At 49.1% G+C, this 19934-nt stretch overlaps 1 protein-coding gene across 6 annotated transcripts in view; it reads left to right on the top strand.

The window, feature by feature from the left end:
• Positions 1 to 365: 365 nt before the first annotated feature.
• The window catches only part of TBC1D24 (TBC1 domain family member 24), a 78545-nt gene continuing 58976 nt past the window's right edge, over positions 366 to 19934 (top strand). For 2 of the 6 annotated variants that reach the window (XM_063935016.1, XM_063935010.1), the window contains exon 1: positions 949 to 1226. The gene's annotated coding sequence lies outside the window, so the exon portion shown is untranslated. The other 4 variants (XM_063935014.1, XM_063935015.1, XM_063935011.1 and 1 more) reach the window with 4 other exon arrangements.

Raw genomic sequence — 19934 nt, 5'->3', positions numbered from 1 at the left:
GGGGCAAATCTACTGGGGGCAAAGCAACAGGGGTCACAGCAACAGAGGGCACAACTAGTGGGGGCAAAGCAACAGGAGGCAAACTACTGGGGCAAATCTACTGGGGGCATAGCAACAGAGGGCACAACTACTGGGGGAAAAGCAACAAGCGACGGGGCACAACTAATGGGGGCAAAGCAACAGGAGGCAAACTACAGGGGACACAACTACTGGGGGCAAAGCAACAGGGGGCACAACTACCTGGGACAAATCTGGGGGCATAACTGCGGCCACGCCCCTTCCCTATGAGGCCACACCCCCTTTTTTTTTTACACGCGCTTCCGGCACGCACTAACTGTTTTGGGGGGGGGGGGGGGCTGCCAGTGGAAAGTTTCGCACTGGACGCCACAAGGTGTAGAACCGGCCCTGTGTACCTGCTAAAAATGTCCAGTTGGAGGGTATGCACCGCTGGTAGTTCCGCCTCTGGTACGCACTCTGGTCTGAGCACCGTTCCGGTAGGCAACATTGACCATTTAAATAGTACAAAAATACATTTTTGGACATTCTGCACAATAAATGGTGCAGGGTATATACATATTTCTGTAAATCAGTAAAGTGATATAGGCATTGGCAGGCAACCCCTCTCTCCTGAGCCCTATCTGCAGAGCAACCTCCCCCTCTACATATGATCCGACGGTTCCGACCCCAGCCCCTACTGGCGGTTCGGCGTACGGAGATAGCTAACACGCATGCGCCGGATGGCTAACACGCATGCGCCGAGTAGCGGAACAGCACCGCACAGAGGGGCGGAGCAACCACCATGAGTGACAGCTGGAAGCCCGCAGCGTTCACGGTGGCAGGCGGGGCTGTGCGCTTTGATTGGCAGGACCGAAATAGCGGTGCACAAAGGAGCGGGTACATGTGTGGGCGTGGCTTTGGTGTATGAGTGACAGCGCTGCCAGGTACGTGAGGGGGCGTGGCTTGCTGTGGCTGTCTCTGTGGATGGGATCCGGAGTGACAGAGAGAGAGGCGGGAGTAGAAGACCGGTGGTGGGCGGAATGGCATATCTCTTCCCGGCTGCTGGAGAGGGGATAAAGAGGGGAGGTCTTCCCTGTAACGGATGACAGCGGACTCAGGTGAGGGAGCTAATGGGGGAGTGGCTTCCCCTGGTCACGTGGTGCTACAGGTACTTAGGATATTATGGTGACCTATGGATTCCTTCCATGCTGTCTGTGCAGTGGGTGCAGGTAAGGTGTCCTGTGTTTTTTGGGCTGACCCTTCCATGCCCTGTGTTCCTGCTGTTGCATGCCCAGTGACACCCCTGGCATGTGTGGGCATGCATGTCAGCATTGGTGCAAATTGCTTTATTACACCCACTGTGCCCTGGTGCCCTGTGTGTGTTACTGTCTCCAGCTCTGCATGTGCACAGGCTCTGTGTAGTAATATTATTATTCATCAGGGGTCACCCAGGCCCCAACTGGGGAAGTGCTTGGTCCCTGCAGCGCAGTCTGGACAGGTAAGTGAGCAGCTCTGGGAGTACTTCTGTTTTATAATGGTTCAGGCTTTGTGTGTGTGTGTGTGTGTGTGTGTGTGAGGGGTAAGAAACATGATATGTTTAGCGGTCTGGCTTTCTTGTGCCTATTGGCTTGGAGAGGGCACATTGCCGTGATGGCTGGCTGCGTCCCTGTGTACGGTAGTAGAGAGCAAGGCAATGTGTATTACACCAGGAGCTGCATCTGCTTGTCACATCTATTGGTCGCACTTGAGAAACGGTTTCTGGTGTTCTGCTGCTGGCTGTAATAATACTTTTGTGCCCATAATTTAATTGTTATATAGGGTGGCGGTTCCCAAACTAGGTGCTGCGGGGCATTTCCAAAGCTGCCATGGGTTGGTGGTCTAGCACTTGCGCTAATTATTTATGTGATAGGCATAACTAGTGCTGGTGCCTGGCCGCAGCCACTTGCCCATGTCTTGGGTCAAGCTGCAGGTAACCCGCCTATTTCAGTCTCTTGCTCCTTTACATTGTGCTATTGGTCTAGGTCCTAGGAGCACTGAGCCCATGCTTGGTTACAGTAAGCGATTTACACCTGTAAAACAAGCACACATAACGGTGTCCCGTTGTCTACTCTAATTTTGGCCCTTCAGACTTTCCCCCCACACCCCAGGAGCATTGCACGTGCGGCGAAGTTCAGAAACAACCGCATGGGGCCAGAGCTAAAGCATTTGTACTTTAAATTCTTCTGCACAGCCAGCTGGGCTTCTTACTACACTACGTAAATGTCCATGGTGCACACCAACCATAAGTTACATTTTATTGCATTATTGTGACGTTCTTATAAAGGAGATTGTAATTAATGACCTGCAGATCCTTCTTGCAATTTTATATTTCTCTAACGTCCTAAGTGGATGCTGGGGACTCCGTAAGGACCATGGGGATTAGCGGCTCCGTAGGAGACTGGGCACAACTAAAGAAAGCTTTAGGACTACCTGGTGTGCACTGGCTCCTCCCACTAAGACCCTCCTCCAGACCTCAGTTAGATTCTTGTGCCCGGCTGAGCTGGATGCACACTAGGGGCTCTCCTGAGCTCCTAGAAAGAAAGTATATTTAGGTTTTTTTATTTTACAGTGAGATCTGCTGGCAACAGACTCACTGCAGCGAGGGACTAAGGTGAGAAGAAGCGAACCTACCTAACAGGTGGTAGTTTGGGCTTCTTAGGCTACTGGACACCATTAGCTCCAGAGGGATCGACCGCAGGACCCGACCTTGGTGTTCGTTCCCGGAGCCGCGCCGCCGTCCCCCTTACAGAGCCAGAAGCATGAAGAGTCCGGAAAATCGGCGGCAGAAGACTTCGGTCTTCACCAAGGTAGCGCACAGCACTGCAGCTGTGCGCCATTGCTCCTCATGTACACCTCACACTCCGGTCACTGATGGGTGCAGGGTGCTGGGGGGGGCGCCCTGAGGGCAATATATAACACCTTGGCTGGCAAATCTACATCATATAGTCCTAGAGGCTATATAGATGTAAAATTACCCCTGCCAGTATTCCAGAAAAAGCGGGAGAAAGTCAGCCGAAAAAGGGGCGGGGCTTCTCCCTCAGCACACTGGCGCCATTTTCTCTTCACAGTGCAGCTGGAAGACAGCTCCCCAGGCTCTCCCCTGTAGTTTTCAGGCTCAAAGGGTTAAAAAGAGAGGGGGGGCACTAAATTTAGGCGCAATATATGTATACAAGCAGCTATTTGGGGAAAAATCACTCAGTTATAGTGTTAATCCCTGCATTATATAGCGCTCTGGTGTGTGCTGGCATACTCTCTCTCGGTCTCCCCAAAGGACTTTGTGGGGTCCTGTCCTCAGTCAGAGCATTCCCTGTGTGTGTGCGGTGTGTCGGTACGGCTGTGTCGACATGTTGGATGAGGAAGGTTACGTGGAGGCGGAGCAGAGGCCGATAAATGGGATGTCGCCCCCTGTGGGGCCGACACCAGAGTGGATGGATAGGTGGAAGGTATTAACCGACAGTGTCAACTCCTTACATAAAAGGCTGGATGACGTAACAGCTGTGGGACAGCCGGCTTCTCAGCCCGCGCCTGCCCAGGCGTCTCAAAGGCCATCAGGGGCTCAAAAAACGCCCGTTACCTCAGATGGCAGACACAGATGTCGACACGGAGTCTGACTCCAGTGTCGACGAGGTTGAGACATATACACAATCCACTAGGAACATCTGTTACATGATCTCGGCAATGAAAAATGTGTTACGCATTTTCTGACATGAACCCAAGTACCACATAAAAGGGGTTTTATTTTTGGGGAGAAAAAGCAGCCAGTGTTTTGTTCCCCCATCAGATGAATGAATGAAGTGTGTAAAGAAGCGTGGTTTCCCCCGATAAGAAACTGGTAATTTCTAAAAAGTTACTGATGGCGTACCCTTTCCCGCCAGAGGATAGGTCACGTTGGGAGATATCCCTTAGGGTGGATAAGGCGCTCACACGTTTGTCAAAAGGTGGCACTGCCGTCTTAGGATACGGCCACCTTGAAGGAACCTGCTGATAAAAAGCAGGAGGCGATCCTGAAGTCTGTATTTACACACTCATGTTATATACTGAAACCTGCAATTGCCTCAGCATAAATAGTGCTGCTGCAGCGTGGTCTGATACCCTGTCAGATAATATTAATACGCTAAGACAGGGATAATATTTTGCTAACATTGAGCATATTTAAGACGTTGTCTTATATATATATATATAAAGGATGCACAGAGGGATATTTGCCGGCTGGCATCCAGAATTAATGCAATGTCCATTCTGCCAGGAGGGTATTAGAAACCCGGCAGTGGACAGGTGATGCTGCCTTTAAAAGGCACATGGAGATTCTGCCTTATAAGGGTGAGGAATTGTTTGGGGATGGTCTCTGGGACCTCGTATCCACAGCAACAGCTGGGAAGAAAAATTTTTACCTCCGGTTTCCTCACAAAAGCCTAAGAAAGCACCGTATTTTCAGGTACAGTCCTTTCGGCTTCAGAAAAGCAAGCGGGTCAAAGGCGCTTCCTTTCTGCAAAGAGACAAGGGAAGAAGGAAAAAGCTGCACCAGTCAGCCAGTTCCCAGGATCAAATATCTTCCCTCGCTTCCTCTGAGTCCACCGCATGACGCTGGGGCTCCACAGGTGGAGACAGGTGCGGTGGGGGCGCGTCTCGGGAACTGCAGGGACCAGTGGGCTTGCCCACAGGTGGATCCCTAGGTTTTGCAAGTAGTATCACAGGGATACAGGCTGGAGTTCGAGGCGATTCCCCCTCGCCGTTGCCTCACATCAGCCTTGCCTGCTGCCCTCGGAGAAAGGTAGTACTGGCGGCAATTCACAAGCTGTACTTTCAGCAGGTGAAATCAAGGTACCCCTCCTTCAACAAGGCCGGGGTTACTATTCCAAAATGTTGTGGTACCGAAACCAGACGGTTCGGTGAGACCCATTCTAAAATTTAAATCCTTGAACACTTATATACGAAGGTTCAAGTTCAAAATGGAATCGCTCAGGGCGATTATTGCAAGCCTGGAAAAATTCAGGGTATCACTGGACTTCAAGGATGCTTACCTGCATGTCCCTATTTACCCTCTTCACCAGGTGTACCTCAAAATTGTGGTACAGGATTGTCATTACCAATTCCAGACGTTGCCGTTGGTCTGGCCCCGGCACCGAGGGTATTTACCAAGGTAATGGCCGAAGTACTTATCCCGTACTTGGACGATCTCCTTATAAAGGCGAGGTCCAGGGAGCAGTTGTTCGTCGGAATAGCACTATCTCGGGAAGTGCTACAACAGCACGGCTGGATTCTGAATATTCCAAAGTCGCAGCTGGTTCCTACGACGCGTCTACTGTTCCTGGGTATGGTTCTGGACACAGAACAGGATAAAAAGGGTTTCTCCCGGAGGAGAAGTCCAAGGAGTTGGCGTCTCTAGACGGAGACCTCCTAATACAAATACAGGTGTCGGTGCATCAATGCACGCGAGCCTTGGGAAAGATGGTAGCTTCTTACGAAGAATTTCCATTCGCCAGGTCCCATGCAAGGATCTTCCAGTAGGATCTGTTGGACAAGTGGTCCGGGTCGCATCCTCAGATGCATCGGCGGATAACCCTGTCTCCAAGGGCCAGGGTGTCGCTGTGGTGGTGACTGCAGAGTGCTCATCTTCTAGAGGGCCGCAGATTCGGCATACAGGACTGGGTCCTGGTGACCACGGATGCCAGCCTTCAAGGCTGGGGGGCAGTCACACAGGGAAGAAACTTCCAAGGCATATGGAAAAGTCAGGAGACTTCCCTACACATAAATGTTCTGGAACTATGGGCCATTTACAATGCCCTAAGTCAGGCTAGACCCCTGCTTCAACACTGGCCGGTGCTGATCCAGTCGGACAACATCACGGCGGTCGCTCATGTAAACCGACAGGGCGGCACAAGAAGCAGGATGGCGATGGCAGAAGCCACAAGGATTCTCCGATGGGCGGAAAATCATGTGTTAGCACTGTCAGCAGTGTTCATTCCCGGAGTGGACAACTGAGAAGCAGACTTTCTCAGCAGACACGACCTCCACCCGGGAGAGTGGGGACTTCATCCAGAAGTCTTCCAAATGATTGTACACCGTTGGGAAAGGCCACAGGTGGACAGGATGGCGTCCCGCCTCAACAAAAAGCTACAAAGATATTGCGCCAGGTCAAGGGACCCTCAGGCGATAGCTGTGGACGCTCTGGTAACACCGTGGGTGTACCAATCGGTGTATGTGTTCCCTTCTCTGCCTCTCATACCCAGGGTAATGAGAATAATATGAAGTAGAGGAGTAAGAACTATACTCATTGGTCCGGGTGGCCAAGAAGAGCTTGGTACCCAGAACTCCAAGAAATGATCTGAGGACCCATGGCCTCTGCCGCTCAGACAGAAACTGCTGCAGCAGGGGGCCTGTCTGTTCCAAGACGTACCGCGGCTGCGTTTGACGGCATGGCGGTTGAACGCCGGATCCTGAAGGAAAAGGGCATTCCTGTGGAAGTTATCCCTACGCTATTTAAAGCTAGGAAAGCAGTGAACGCAAACCATTATCACCGCATATGGCGGAAATATGTTGCGTGCTGTGAGGCCAGTAAGGCCCCAAAGGAGGAATTTCAGCTAGGTCGATTTCTGCACTTCCTACAAGTCAGAGGTGACTATGGGCCTAAAATTGGGTTCCATTAAGGTCCAGATTTCGGCTCTATCGATTTTCTTCCAAAATAGAACTGGCTTCACTGCCTGAAGTTCAGACTTTTGTTAAGGGAGTGCTGCATAGTCAGCCCCCGTTTGTGCCTCCAGTGGCACCGTGGGATCTCAACGTAGTGTTGGATTTCCTGAAGTCGCATTGAGTTGAGCCACTTAAATCCGTGGAGCTACAATACCTCACGTGGAAAGTGGTCATGCTGTGGGCCTTGGCGTCGGCCAGGCGTGTATCAGAATTGGCGGCTTTGTCATGCAAAAGCCCTTATCTGTACTTTATATGGATAAGGCGGAATTGAGGACTCGTTCCCAATTCCTTCCTAAGGTGGTAGCAGTTTTTCATGTGAACCAACCTATTGTGGTGCCTGCGGCTACTTGGGACTTGGAGGATTCCAAGTTTCTGGACGTAGTCAGGGCCCGAAAAGTATGTTTCCAGGACGGCTGGAGTCGGGAAAACTGACTCGCTATTTATCCTGTATGCACCCAACAAGCTGGGTGCTCCTGCTTCTAAGCAGACTATTGCTCGCTGGATCTGTAGCACTATTCAACTTGCACATTCTGCGGCTGGACTGCCGCACCCTAAATCTGTGAAAGCCCATTCCACGAGGAAATTGGGCTCTTCTTGGGCGGCTGCCCGAGGGGTCTCGGCTTTACAAATTTGCCGAGCTGTTACTTGGTCGGTTTCAAACACTCTTGCAAGAGTCTACAAGTTTGATACCATGGCTGAGGAGGACCTAGAGTTTGCTCATTCGGTGCTGCAGAGTCATCCGCACTCTCCCGCCCGTTTGGGAGCTTTGGTATAATCCCCATGGTCCTTACGGAGTCCCCAGCATCCACTTAGGACGTTAGAGAAAATAAGATTTTACTCGCCGGTAAATCTATTTCTCGTAGTCCGTAGTGGATGCTGGGCGCCCATCCCAAGTGCGGATTGTCTGCAATACTTGTATATAGTTATTGCCTAACTAAAGGGTTATTGTTGAGCCATCTGTTGAAAGGCTCAGTTGTTATCATACTGTTAACTGGGTATAGTATCACGAGTTATACGGTGTGATTGGTGTGGCTGGTATGAGTCTTACCCGGGATTCAAAATCCTTCCTTATTGTGTCAGCTCTTCCGGGCACAGTATCCTAACTGAGGTCTGGAGGAGGGTCTTAGTGGGAGGAGCCAGTGCACACCAGGTAGTCCTAAAGCTTTCTTTAGTTGTGCCCAGTCTTCTGCGGAGCCGCTAATCCCCATGGTCCTTACGGAGTCCCCAGCATCCACTACGGACTACGAGAAATAGATTTACCGGTGAGTAAAATCTTATTTTCTGTTGCTTTGCTTACAGTATATTGTTTTTGTAAGTTGCGCTTCAAATGTTTTTATTTACACCCATCGGATCAGTTCAGTTGTCTGATCGGGCGCATATTGCTTTATACAAGCCCAAATAGACTGGGTTTAGCCACGAATATCTGCTAATACCATCTAAAGTCCTGGTTACAGCCCCCAAATGCCGTTTGGGCACCTAAACCACAGATTTGCAGCACTACTTCTCGCGCCTCTGTAGGCAGCGAGAGGAAATGTCACCCCCGTACCTAATGGGCATCTAAACAGAGCACCAATTGAATTGTTCAATCTTGCGCCCCCTAGGGAGAAAACAATTGAATCACCCCATATAGATAGATAGTAACATTGAAGACGTGCCGAAATGATCTTTAATTCAACATAATTCTGTACATGATTATCCTGGTTATGTATTAAATATACTGTAACTCGCAGCAATAAACCAGTGTTTAAGGGGGATCGGAGAAGTATTTCACATTATTTTTGAAAGTCTCCACCAAGGAATGACACTCTGCCTCCATAGGCATAAAGCGTTTTATGGCGTAAACCAACAAGACCAAACCTAGGTGTCAGACTGTAGGGGTTACGGTCATTAGGTCGACCACTATTATTCGACATTAGGGAGGCCAATCCCGGGGCATTTTTTCAATCCCGGGATTCGGGATTGAAAAATGCTCATTCCCGGGATTGCAGTAGGGATCAGTGTAGGGAGCAGAGAGAGTATATGTGGAGGGCAGCGAGGGGTGGAAGGTAGCGAGGGAGGGAGGGAGGGTGGATGTAGGGAGCAAGGCAGGGTGGGTGTAGGGAGAATGTAACGAGAAGGGAGGGTGGGTGTAGGGAGCAGCGGGACAGTGGGTGTGTAGGCAGCATGTGAGGAGCAGGAAGGGAAGGTGGGTGTAGCGGGCAGGGAGGATGTCAGGAGTAAGAGAGGGAGGATGTCTGGAGCAGTGAGGGAGTGTGGCTGTAGGTAGCGATAGTACTTACTAATTGGGCAGGCCGCGGGCAGCAGCCATGGACACACACACACTGACCGCGCTGGCCGCATTTCAAATGTAGCGCTGGCCGCCAGCCAGTCAGAACTGGCAGTCCTGCAGCCAATCAGGAGCCGCTGCCGCGTCCCTGATTGGCTGCCGGTCTGCCAGCTCTGATTGGCTGGCAGCCGGCACTACATTTGAAATGCAGCTAGCGCGGTCTGTGTGTGTTTGTGGAACTACCTCGCTGACAGCCGGGCAGCGCTAAGCTATAGTGCTCCGCGCTGTCCGGTAAAAACTGCGCATGTGCACTCTAATCCCGGGATTGGAAGCCCAAATCCCGGGATCCCGCCAATCCTGGGATTGGCCTCCCTAGTCGACATATTCAGTAGGTCGACATGAGTTTTTCACATTTTTTTTTCTTAATACTTTACGATCCACGTGGACTACAATTGGGAACGGTAACCTGTGCCGAGCGAGGGGACACTGTGCACTAATTGGGGTTTCTCGTCACTTTACGAAGAAAATGACCCCCAAAAACAGTCAAACTCATGTCGACCTACTGCATGTTGACCAATAGTGGTCGACCTAATGACCATACCTGACTGTAGTCCCCATTGATAATAATGGAGACTGTGGTCTGCAGTGGCATTTAGCCTATTGCAGACTATTTCTCCAGCATTAGGCTGTTGCGTAGCCAGAATGCATAAAATTAGGCAGTAATTGGACTTTCTGCATAATTTGATGGATAAATTGGTTAGATAAATCGTCCTGTACTTGTTTGACCACACTTTACACAATCCGTTCCCGCTCGTCCTCTTCTCTCCTGTGTGGTTCTCTCTGTTCGGGTGAAGCGACAGTAACCTGTGGTCACATCCGCACCATTTGGAAATGCAGCGCAGGGCCTGCAGTACAGGATCTCCATTGTGTGTTTTCTGGGGCTGTTATGGAGACTGGACGCTTTGTATCGAGTTGTCCTTGTGATTTGTTACCAGGGTTGTGCCGTTCATGTGGTACTGCAGCTGATTGCATAGCAGTCATTGGGGTAGTACAGGTCCTGTAGTATTACATTAGAATGTCCTATGCTCCATCCTTATGGGCCCTACAGCCATGCCGATCCGCCACCGAGGTGCCCGACGGCCGATCCGGCGGCGGGGGGGCAGTGACGAGGGGAGTGAAGTTTCTTCACTCCCCCCGTCACGCGGCTCCATTGAAGTGCAGGCAAATATGGACGAGATCGTCCATATTGGCCTGCATGCACAGCCGACGGGGGACCAGCGATGAACGAGCGCGGGGCCGCGCATCGTTCATCGCTGGAGCCTCCACACTGAAAGATATGAACGAGTTCTCGTTCATTTATGAACGAGATCGTTCATATCTTTCAAACAAATCGACATGTGTGTAGGGCCTATAAAACTTCTGTCAACTAGTTAAAGTGCAAAATGCACACGCATGTATTTGGTTTTTTTTCCTTGTGAGCCTGTTATTTTATTACTCATTTATTTGGCATCTATGTGTGCACATATTACTCCATATAAAATATGGCTCCAGGTTGGATGGGGGGTGTAAATGACACTAAATTGGATGTGGTGACCTGCCTCGGAGGAAAGAATGGGTGTTCTGCGTACCCAGAGGGGCCCCGACTGAACTGAAAGTCTCATCAATTGCTGTCTCTGCCTCTTTTAAAAGAAAAAAAATCTCTTCATAGTAAAGAACATTGAGTTGCATACATATACAGTATGGGGCCAATTTAATAGTTTGGGGCGCCTAATTTTCCCATCTAAACTGGAATGTTTAGATGCCCAAACAATTGTCACAATTCAATTGCTGTTTGAGCGCCCATGCATGTTGCGCCCAAGCAGACAGGGTTTAGCTGCGTAAAATGGCTACCCCAGTCTAAAATCCATTTCCGACGCCCAGAGTGCTGACTTATTGCTGTTTTTTTCAGAGTTGGTCGCAGATTTTGCAGCGATACCATACTACTTGCGTGCTTGGGGGCTGCCCAGCGTAGGGCAAGGCCATCCAGCATATGTGGTAGTGCCCCACGATGCAATTGCAGTTCAGTTGCGATCGTATCAAATGGAGGTAGACACCTGCCTACGCAGCATGGCTCCATATGCTGGTGGTCCAGCGCCATGTTTCCTATTGCAGGAAATGCAGGTGACATCAGCTAGCCTTGAAAATGGCCATGACGTCTGCGTTTCCTGCACAATAACTGCGCGTCACAGCGGTGCGTTGACACCTGTCACCTGTCAATCACCATGCAATTGCATCTTTCCGGGATTCCGACAGCCAACATCCCGTCTGCTGGGATATCATATGTATACTGTGTTCATTGTTTTTGGTTAGTTTTCCTCTTGCTGTAATACTAAAACTTTGTGCTTTGTTTTTGATTCTTGTTAAGTGACTGTCCTGCTGGAGAAAAAATGCTATATAAATAAATCCTTATGGTTTCCCCCCTATGTGCAGAGACTTGGTATTCCCTAAGTAGATTTCATGTGTGTTCCATTAGTGACTCGCTGGAAGAAGATCACATTTCTGACTGAAAAAACCCTTTCGGCCATATTGGCTGCATGCTGTGCTTGTACGTAGTCACTGGTTTTGGAGGTATATCGGGTGTATACTTCAGAAATGCTGGGCTTTACGATCACCAGCTGTAATTGAGAGCTGCCACGATCATTGTCCTAGCGTTGGAGCGTCTGATGTTTGTACATTTATGGTGACGTTTCTATTAGGGGGTGAAAATGGGTGTACACTGTAGTTTAGGTTACTGTAGTGATAAGTTTGTATTGTGCAGATAGGTGTGTGTGTGTGTGTGTGTGTGTGTGTTTTTTTTTTTTTTTTTCAAATACTTAAATGGGTATATACAGTACCAGTATAATCACCGTCAATGAAAAAATAGAAACAGAAACTGAAGAGACTAATGATGATATTTATTATTACCAGTTATTTATATTGCGCACACATATTCCGCAGCGCTTTACAGAGAATATTTGCCCGTTCACATCAGTCCCTGCCCCAGTGGAGCTTACAATCTATATTCCCTATCACATGTACACACGCACACACATTCACACTAGGGTTAATTTTATTGGGATCCAATTAACCTACCAGTATATTTTTGGATTGTGGGAGGAAACCGGAGAACCCGCAGGAAACACACGCAAGTATGGGGAGAATATACAAACTCCACACAGTTGGGCCATGGTGGGAATCAAACCCATGACCTCAGTGCTGTGAGGCAGTAATGCTAACCACTACAGCACCGTACTGCCCGATACAACCCCAGACAGCATGGATGTACCACTGGAAGGACACATGAAAGACCAGGAGCTTAGTTGTCTGGATATTTTAAATGACAGATTCATTTTGTGTAACGTAAAGGGAAATTGCGTATATGCCTTAGGGTGTTAAAATAAAATAAGTGACGCGGGGCCCTTTGTATTTTATTTAAGAACAAAACCGTTTTGTAGCGCACAAGCCAACGTCCGTGTCGCGTTCTTGTTCCTTACTGCCGTGCGCCTAGAGAGTTTGAACAGAGGAGCGGGGAGAGGGGCAAACGTACGTAGACTATACACGCGACTGAATGCTCTGGCAGCCATCAGGGTATGCTGGCATTTGTAGTTCTACAAGTGCCAGCATGTTTGCTGGCACCAGCAATGCCATGTACTAAATATTTTTATTGTTTCACACGTTATCACGTTATTACCCCCAGCACCCACCACATAAGGGAGTTGAGGTGGAGTAATATAGAACTGAATTTGCCCATTTCAGAGACCCACATTGAAATCTAATTTTGTTGTACCGCGCTCAATCCAAACGACAGATGTATCAAGTAATTGGTTCTAGGCATCTGTAATATTGCTGAAACCTGCCTAGCTTATTTGCTGTGGGTTGGTTTATTTTTGTTAGGGTAGGGTGGGGTTGTTGGTATTTACAGTCAGTGTGTGTGTGTGTGTGTGTGTGTGTGTGTGGTCTCCAAACCGCCATCACTAGCAATCTGCTAGATTAAAATCTGATCTGTCTGTGATCGGGCTGACTGTAAAATCTAGCAAATTACTGCGCACGCTGGCTAAATTAATATAGGTAATGCACCTGTGTCTCTTGTGGTTCAGAAGACCATGGCCTGGTGCAACACGAGACCTGTAAAAAAGTGGAGATTACCTTCTGTTGAGCTGCTGTGACATCACTGGCCTGTCAGCATTTCTTTAGATCAGCCTGGTCAATCTCCCTGTCTGTACGGTCAGAGCAGTAACTACGTCCCAACACTGCTATCTCCGTCTCTATCCCTTTCATTAGACCAACTGCTTCATGATTTAATTGAACATTTTGGCCAATGTATTAATTAAGCTGCTTCTTACACTTTGGTTCGTTTTGGTTTCTGTTGCTAGTAGCGCTGTCATGACGTCTGAGATCCCTCTGGTACTGGGTCACTCTGCTTTATGTTCTGCATTACTAATACCCCTTTCACACCAGAAATGCAGGGGCAAAACCCGGGAATTCTGCCACGGGCTCATGCTGGGACATTCCCGGGTTGGCACCTTTCACACCAGCATTTTTTTCCGAGACATCCCGGGTCTGCACCTTTCATACTGAACCCAGGATGGCCCTGCATTTTCTGAGAATGGGCGTCTCAGAAAAACCACAAGACCAGGAAGTGCCCTGAATAGCCAATCTGCATCAGCAGAGGCAACCCGGGAAGGTGGGACATGTCCCTGCACCATTCACACTGTCCAGGGTCCAGGGACGATCCCGGGACCAACCCTGGTCGATTGCAGGGTTGAAATGCAGGGACAGAAATCCCTGGTTTTTGTCCCTGTACCCTTTCACACCAAGAAATTTCCCGGGTTGATGCGCGTTCATGTGTTTTAACCTGGGAAATTTATGGCTGTGTGAAAGGGGCATTAGTATGTGCCACAGGGGCTGATCGGACCAGGGATAATATCCGTCTTCTCCAAGAACCTTGGTGTAATTACAGAGAATGGTGTGTGCGTATAGTGAATCTGATGTCCTATACTTTATGAAAGGAAATCTTCGTATTGCCTGACTGCTGATTGCAGCATAATGCTCTGTTCTACAGACTTTTCTCCGAGCATTGATTGGTAATGGTTTGTGTATAGGGGTTCACTACGATATGCCGGCGGTCGGGCTCCCGGCGACCAGCATACCAGCGCCGGGAGCCCAACCGCCGGCTTACCGACAGTGTGGCGAGCGCAAATGAGCCCCTTGCGGGCTCGCCACGCTACGGGCACGGTGGCGCGCTACGCGCGCCACACTATTTTATTTTCCCTCCAGGGGGGTCGTGGACCCCCACGAGGGAGAATAAGTGTCGGTATGCCGGCTGTCGGGATCCCGGCGCCGGTATACTGTGCGCCGGGATCCCGTCAGTCGGCATACAGAAGACCACCCGTGTATAGAGCAGGTATGTATAAAGTAGAAGAGTGTGTATAATAGATTAGAGTGTGATCTATTTAATATATTAGAATATACACAACGCATACTCCATAAATGATAAAATGCAGTTTTAATCGCTGCATTGAAGATAAATAGCAGCAGCACTGATGGTTCAGTTGATATAATGTTGCAATTAATTGAAACGTCTCAGCAAGTTCACAAGATATGTACAGGTGTGTGTGTGTGTGTGTGTGTGTGTGTGTGTGTGTATCTATACACTTCTTTTTCTTTTCTTTTTTTTCCCCTCTTCTCTGCCCATCTAACTCGTAGAACAGTGGGGTCCCCCCTCCCCTGGGCTTGTTAATCAGCTCTTCCTGTTACACTGTGTGTTGGTGCCTGGAGAATTCGGAATGCAGTGATCTGCGTCACAAGAGTCACAGGGATCGTAGTGCTGACAGCGGTGCGGGATGGTCATTGTCCAGATACTCTGCGCAGAATCTATTTTTTTAAGGCTATTATGTCTTCTAATATAAACCTTTTAAAGTGTTTCATGTGTGTATTGGTCTTGTCACCATTTCATATTTTTTTAATCAATCACACCGACAATCACAGGACAGCACCTTCTGTGTTATTTTAATATATATCCTAAGCATTCTGTGTGCATTATTGGTCACCTATAGGGGAGATGTACAGTTAGCAGCCGGTGTTGGGTGGCTGTGTACTGCGCTATGCCAGCAGTGTGCAGTAATGTGTAGCGCGTTCTGTAGCCGGCAGCTATGTTGGGGGGGAAATTGAACATGGTTTGATCTCGTTACAGAGTTTTATTGACTTGTGCAGCGATTCTGTAATGGATCTATTGTGCTGCTGCTGGTGATTCCCCCCCCCCCCCCCCCCCCCCTCCCTTCTGTGTCTGCCTGGGCTGGTGAGCTGGCGGTCGCTGCGGAGCGCACAGTGTGTAATGCTTTCTGTTATCCAGTTCATTAGAGTCACTGAGCTATAATTTGTCAGAACTAAAATTGTACAAACACGGGATATGGTGGTTATAGGAAATAGAAAAGGTGTGGTTTTCGTGCAATCTCCTGTTGTGGTATAATGCAGTCAGTTTTATGTTCATGATTCCCCCATATTCTGGTGGGATGAATTATTGAAGTATAAATTCACAGTTACAATTCCAATGAGAATGCCCAAAATACGTTATTTCCTTATTCTCTCAGATCCATTTGAGTTATAGGTTCTCCAATTCTTTCTTCATATTTTTATTCAGAGGATAGTTATTCTTTATCTCCAACATATGAAAAGAAAAACAGGAGGAACCAATAGTGTAACTCAATTTTAATAGAAGAACAAGGACAATTAAAACATGTGGCTGGCAGCGTACCTCAATCTAAGGTGTATAATGCACACCAAGTCTCGTTTTGTTCAATGTCTGCGGTGCCTCCCTGCTACCAGACACAGCAAGGCAGCAGGAGCAGAGAGCAGCCATTGCTGTGTCTGGTTTCAGGGAGGCACCGCAGACATTGAACAAAACGAGACTTGGTGTGCATTATACACCTTAGATTGAGGTACGCTGCCAGCCACATGTTTTAATTGTCCTTGTTCTTCTATTAAAATTGAGTTACACTATTGGTTCCTCCTGTTTCTCATACGTCCTAGAGGATGCTGGGGATGCTTCAAGAACCATGGGGTATAGACGGGATCCGCAGGAGACATGGGCACTTTAAGACTTTAAAAGGGGTGTGAACTGGCTCCTCCCTCTATGCCCCTCCTCCAGACTCCAGTTAGATTCTGTGCCCAGTGAGACTGGATGCACACTGAGGAGCTCTCCAGAGTTTCTCAGAAAAAAGACTTTGTTAGGTTTATTATTTTCAGGGAGACCTGCTGGCAACAGGCTTCCTGCATCATGGGACTGAGGGGAGAGAAGCAGACCTACTTCTGAGTTCAAAGGCTCTGCTTCTTAGGCTACTGGACACCATTAGCTCCAGAGGGTCCGATCACTTGGTGCGCCTAGCTGCTCGTTCCCAGAGCCGCGCCGTCGCCCCCCTTGCAGAGCCAAAAGATAGAAGCCGGGTGAGTATTAGAAGATCAGAAGACTTCAGTGACAGCAGAAGACTGCTTTTGAGGTACCGCGCAGCGGCCGCGCTGCGCGCCATGCTCCCACATTCAGAACGGCACTGTAGAGCGCAGGGAGGTGCCCTGGGCAGCATTAATCCTCAATATTAGCCACTGGCAAGAGTATAAAGTGCCTAGGCACTGATTACAGCCCCGCCAGTATAAAAAAATCTGAAAATAAGGGGGCATGGCTTAGCCCTCACAGCTCTGACCAGCGCCATTTTCTCTTCACAGAACCTGCAGAGACGCTGAGCCTGGCCTCCCACACTACTGTGCAAGTAACAGGGTGCAAAACGGGGGGGGGGGGGGGGGGGCACAAGACATTTGGTGCTAATTATTGTAATGTGAAAGCGCTAGCAGGTCTGGGCAGTATTTTACTCGCTTCAGAACCGGGTCAGGCGCTGGGTTGTGAGCTGGCAGAACTCCCTCTGTGTTTCTCTGACAGGCTTTGTTGTGGGTCTGTCTCCCATAGCCCCAGTGTGCTTGAGGGTGTCTGTACGTGTGTCGACATGGCTGAGTGCTCTTCTCAGGAAGAGGCTGGAGTGGGAACAGAAAAGACTGGGGGAGTGACAGTGTCGGCACCGCCGACGGCTGATTGGGTGAATATGTTGAGTGTTTTGAATACTAATGTGGCTCGGTTGACGAAGAGATTAGATAAATCTGAGTCTAAAAGCCAGACATGGAGGAAATCCATGGAAGATGCATTGTCACAATCTCAGAACTCCTCGGGGACACAGAAACGTGCATTTGCCCAATTAAGATACAGATACCGACACGGACTCTGATTCCAGTGTCGACTATAGTGATGCCAGATTAAATCCTAAACTGGCTAAGAGCATTCAGTTATATGATTGTGGCCATAAAAGAAGTGTTGCATATAACAGAGGACCCTGCTGTTCCTGATACAAGGGTCTGTATGTATAAGGAGAAGAAACCTGAGGTAACGTTTCCTCCCTCTCATGAACTGAACGCTCTTTGAAAAGGCTTGGGAAAATCCTGACAAGAAGGCACAGGTTCCCAAAAGAATTCCAGTGGCATATCCCTTTCCTTTTGGGGACAGGGAAAAGTGGGAGTCGCCCCCCCATGGTGGATAAAGCTCTATCGCGTCTATCCAAGAAGGTGGCGCTTCCGTCTCCCGACACTGCAGCCCTAAAGGATCCTGCAGATCACAAACAGGAAAATACACTAAAATCCATTTATGTCACTACAGGTTCGCTGCTCAGACCTGCCGTTGCTTCGGCATGGGTGAGTAGCGCTATTGAAAAGTGGGCAGATAACTTGTCATCTGAGATAGATACCCTGGACAGGGATAGCGTGCTTTTGACTCTGGGTCATATCAGGGACGCTGCAGCATATTTAAAAGAAGCTGTAAGGGATATTGGCCTTTTGGGATCAAGGGCCAATGCCATGGCAGTCTCAGCTAGGAGAGCATTGTGGATTCATCAATGGAATGCTGACACTGACTCTAAGAAGGTGATGGAGTCTTTACCGTTTAATGGTAGTGTCTTGTTTGGCGACGGCCTCACTGACCTGGTGTCTACGGCTACCGCGGGTAAGTCTTCATTTTTACCTTATGTTCCTGCACAGCAGAAGAAATCGCCTCACTATCAGATGCAGTCCTTTCGGCCCAATAAATTCAAAAAAGGACGAGGGTCCTCCTTCCTTGCTGCGAGAGGAAGAGGACGGGGAAAGAGGTCACAGGCTGTGGCAAGTTCCCAAGAGTAGAAGTCCTCTCCGGCTTCTACCAAATCCACCGCATGACGCTGGGGCTCCTCTCCGGGAGTTCGCACCGGTGGGGGCACGTCTCAAACTCTTCAGTCAGGTCTGGGTGCACTCGGACCTGGATCCTTGGATATTAGAAATAGTAACCCAAGGTTACAAATTAGAGTTTCAAGACGTGCCCCCTCACCGATTTTTCAAATCTGCCTTGCCAGGTTCTCTTCTAGAAAGGGAGATAGTAAGCTCTGCGATACTAAAGCTGTGTCAAAATCAAGTCATTGTCACAGTACTCCCATCACAACGGGGGGAGGGCTTTTATTCGAGTCTGTTCGTGGTCCCGAAGCCGGATGGCTCAGTCAGACCGATTCTGAACCTAAAATCCCTCAATTTCTTTCTGAAAAAGTTCAAATTCAAAATGGAATCTCTCCGAGCAGTGATCTCCAGTCTGGAGGAGGGGGATTTTATGGTGTCGGTCGACAAAAAGGATGCCTACTTACATGTCCCCATATATCCTCCACATCAGGCTTACCTGAGGTTTGCGGTTCAGGATTGTCTTTACCAATTTCAGACCTTGCCGTTGTCTGTCCACGGATTTTCACCAAGGTTATGGCGGAAATGATGGTTCTCCTGCGCAAGCAAGGAATTACAATTATCCCATACTTGGGCGATCTCCTCATAAAGGCAAGGTCCAAGGAGCAATTGTTGAAGAATGTTGCGCTCTCACTGACAGTTCTGCAACAACATGGTTGGCTCCTAAACTTGCCAAAATCACAGTTTGTTCCGACGACACGGCTGTCGTTCCTGGGTATGATTCTGGATACAGAATTTCAGAGTTTTTTTCTTACAGTGGAAAAGGCTCTGGAAATACAGGACATGGTAAAACAGATTCGGCAAAAGAGTCAGTTCTTCAATGCACTCTGTTGCTGGGGAAGATGGTGGCGGCCTACGAGGCCATTCCGTATGGCAGGTTCCATGCCAGGGTGTTTCAGTGGGACCTGTTGGACAAGTGGTCCAGGTCTCACCTGGACATGCACCGGAAAATAATCCTATCTTCCAGGACCAGGATCTCCCTTCTATGGTGGCTGCACAGTTTTCACCTTCTGGAGGGACGCAGGTTCGGGATTCAGGATTGGATCCTGGTGACCACAGATGCAAGTCTCCGAGGCTGGGGAGCAGTCACACAGGGGAGAAACTTTTAGGGAAAATGGTCAAGCCAGGAAGCTTGTCTGCACATAAACATTCTGGAATTAAGGGCCATTTACAACGGCATTCTGCAAGCGGAACATCTTCTTCGCGGTCTGCCCGTCTTGATTCAATCAGACAACATAACAGCAGTGGCATACATAAACCGCCAGAGCGGAACAAAGAGCAGAGCGGCGATGGCCGAGGCCACGAAAGTTCTTCGCTGGGCGGAAAGACATGCAAGCGCTCTGTCTGCAATCTTCATTCCAGGAGTGGACAACTGGGAAGCAGACTTCCTCAGCAGACACGATCTCCATCCAGGAGAGTGGGGTCTTCATCAAGAGGTCTTTACAGAAGTGACAAGTCGTTGGGGAATTCCTCAAATAGACATGATGGCGTCCCTCCTCAACAAGAAACTTCAGAGATATTGTTCCAGGTCGAGGGACCCTCAAGCAATAGTGGTGGGCGCCCTAGTGACACCGTGGGTGTTTCCATCGGTCTACGTGTTCCCTCCCCTTCCACTCATTCCAAAGGTGGT

Source organism: Pseudophryne corroboree, chromosome 7 (assembly GCF_028390025.1).
Source record: "Pseudophryne corroboree isolate aPseCor3 chromosome 7, aPseCor3.hap2, whole genome shotgun sequence".
Taxonomy (NCBI): Eukaryota; Metazoa; Chordata; class Amphibia; order Anura; family Myobatrachidae; genus Pseudophryne; species Pseudophryne corroboree.
The sequence above is the reverse complement of the archived record's forward strand: the minus strand, read 5'-3'. Positions and strand labels throughout refer to the sequence as shown.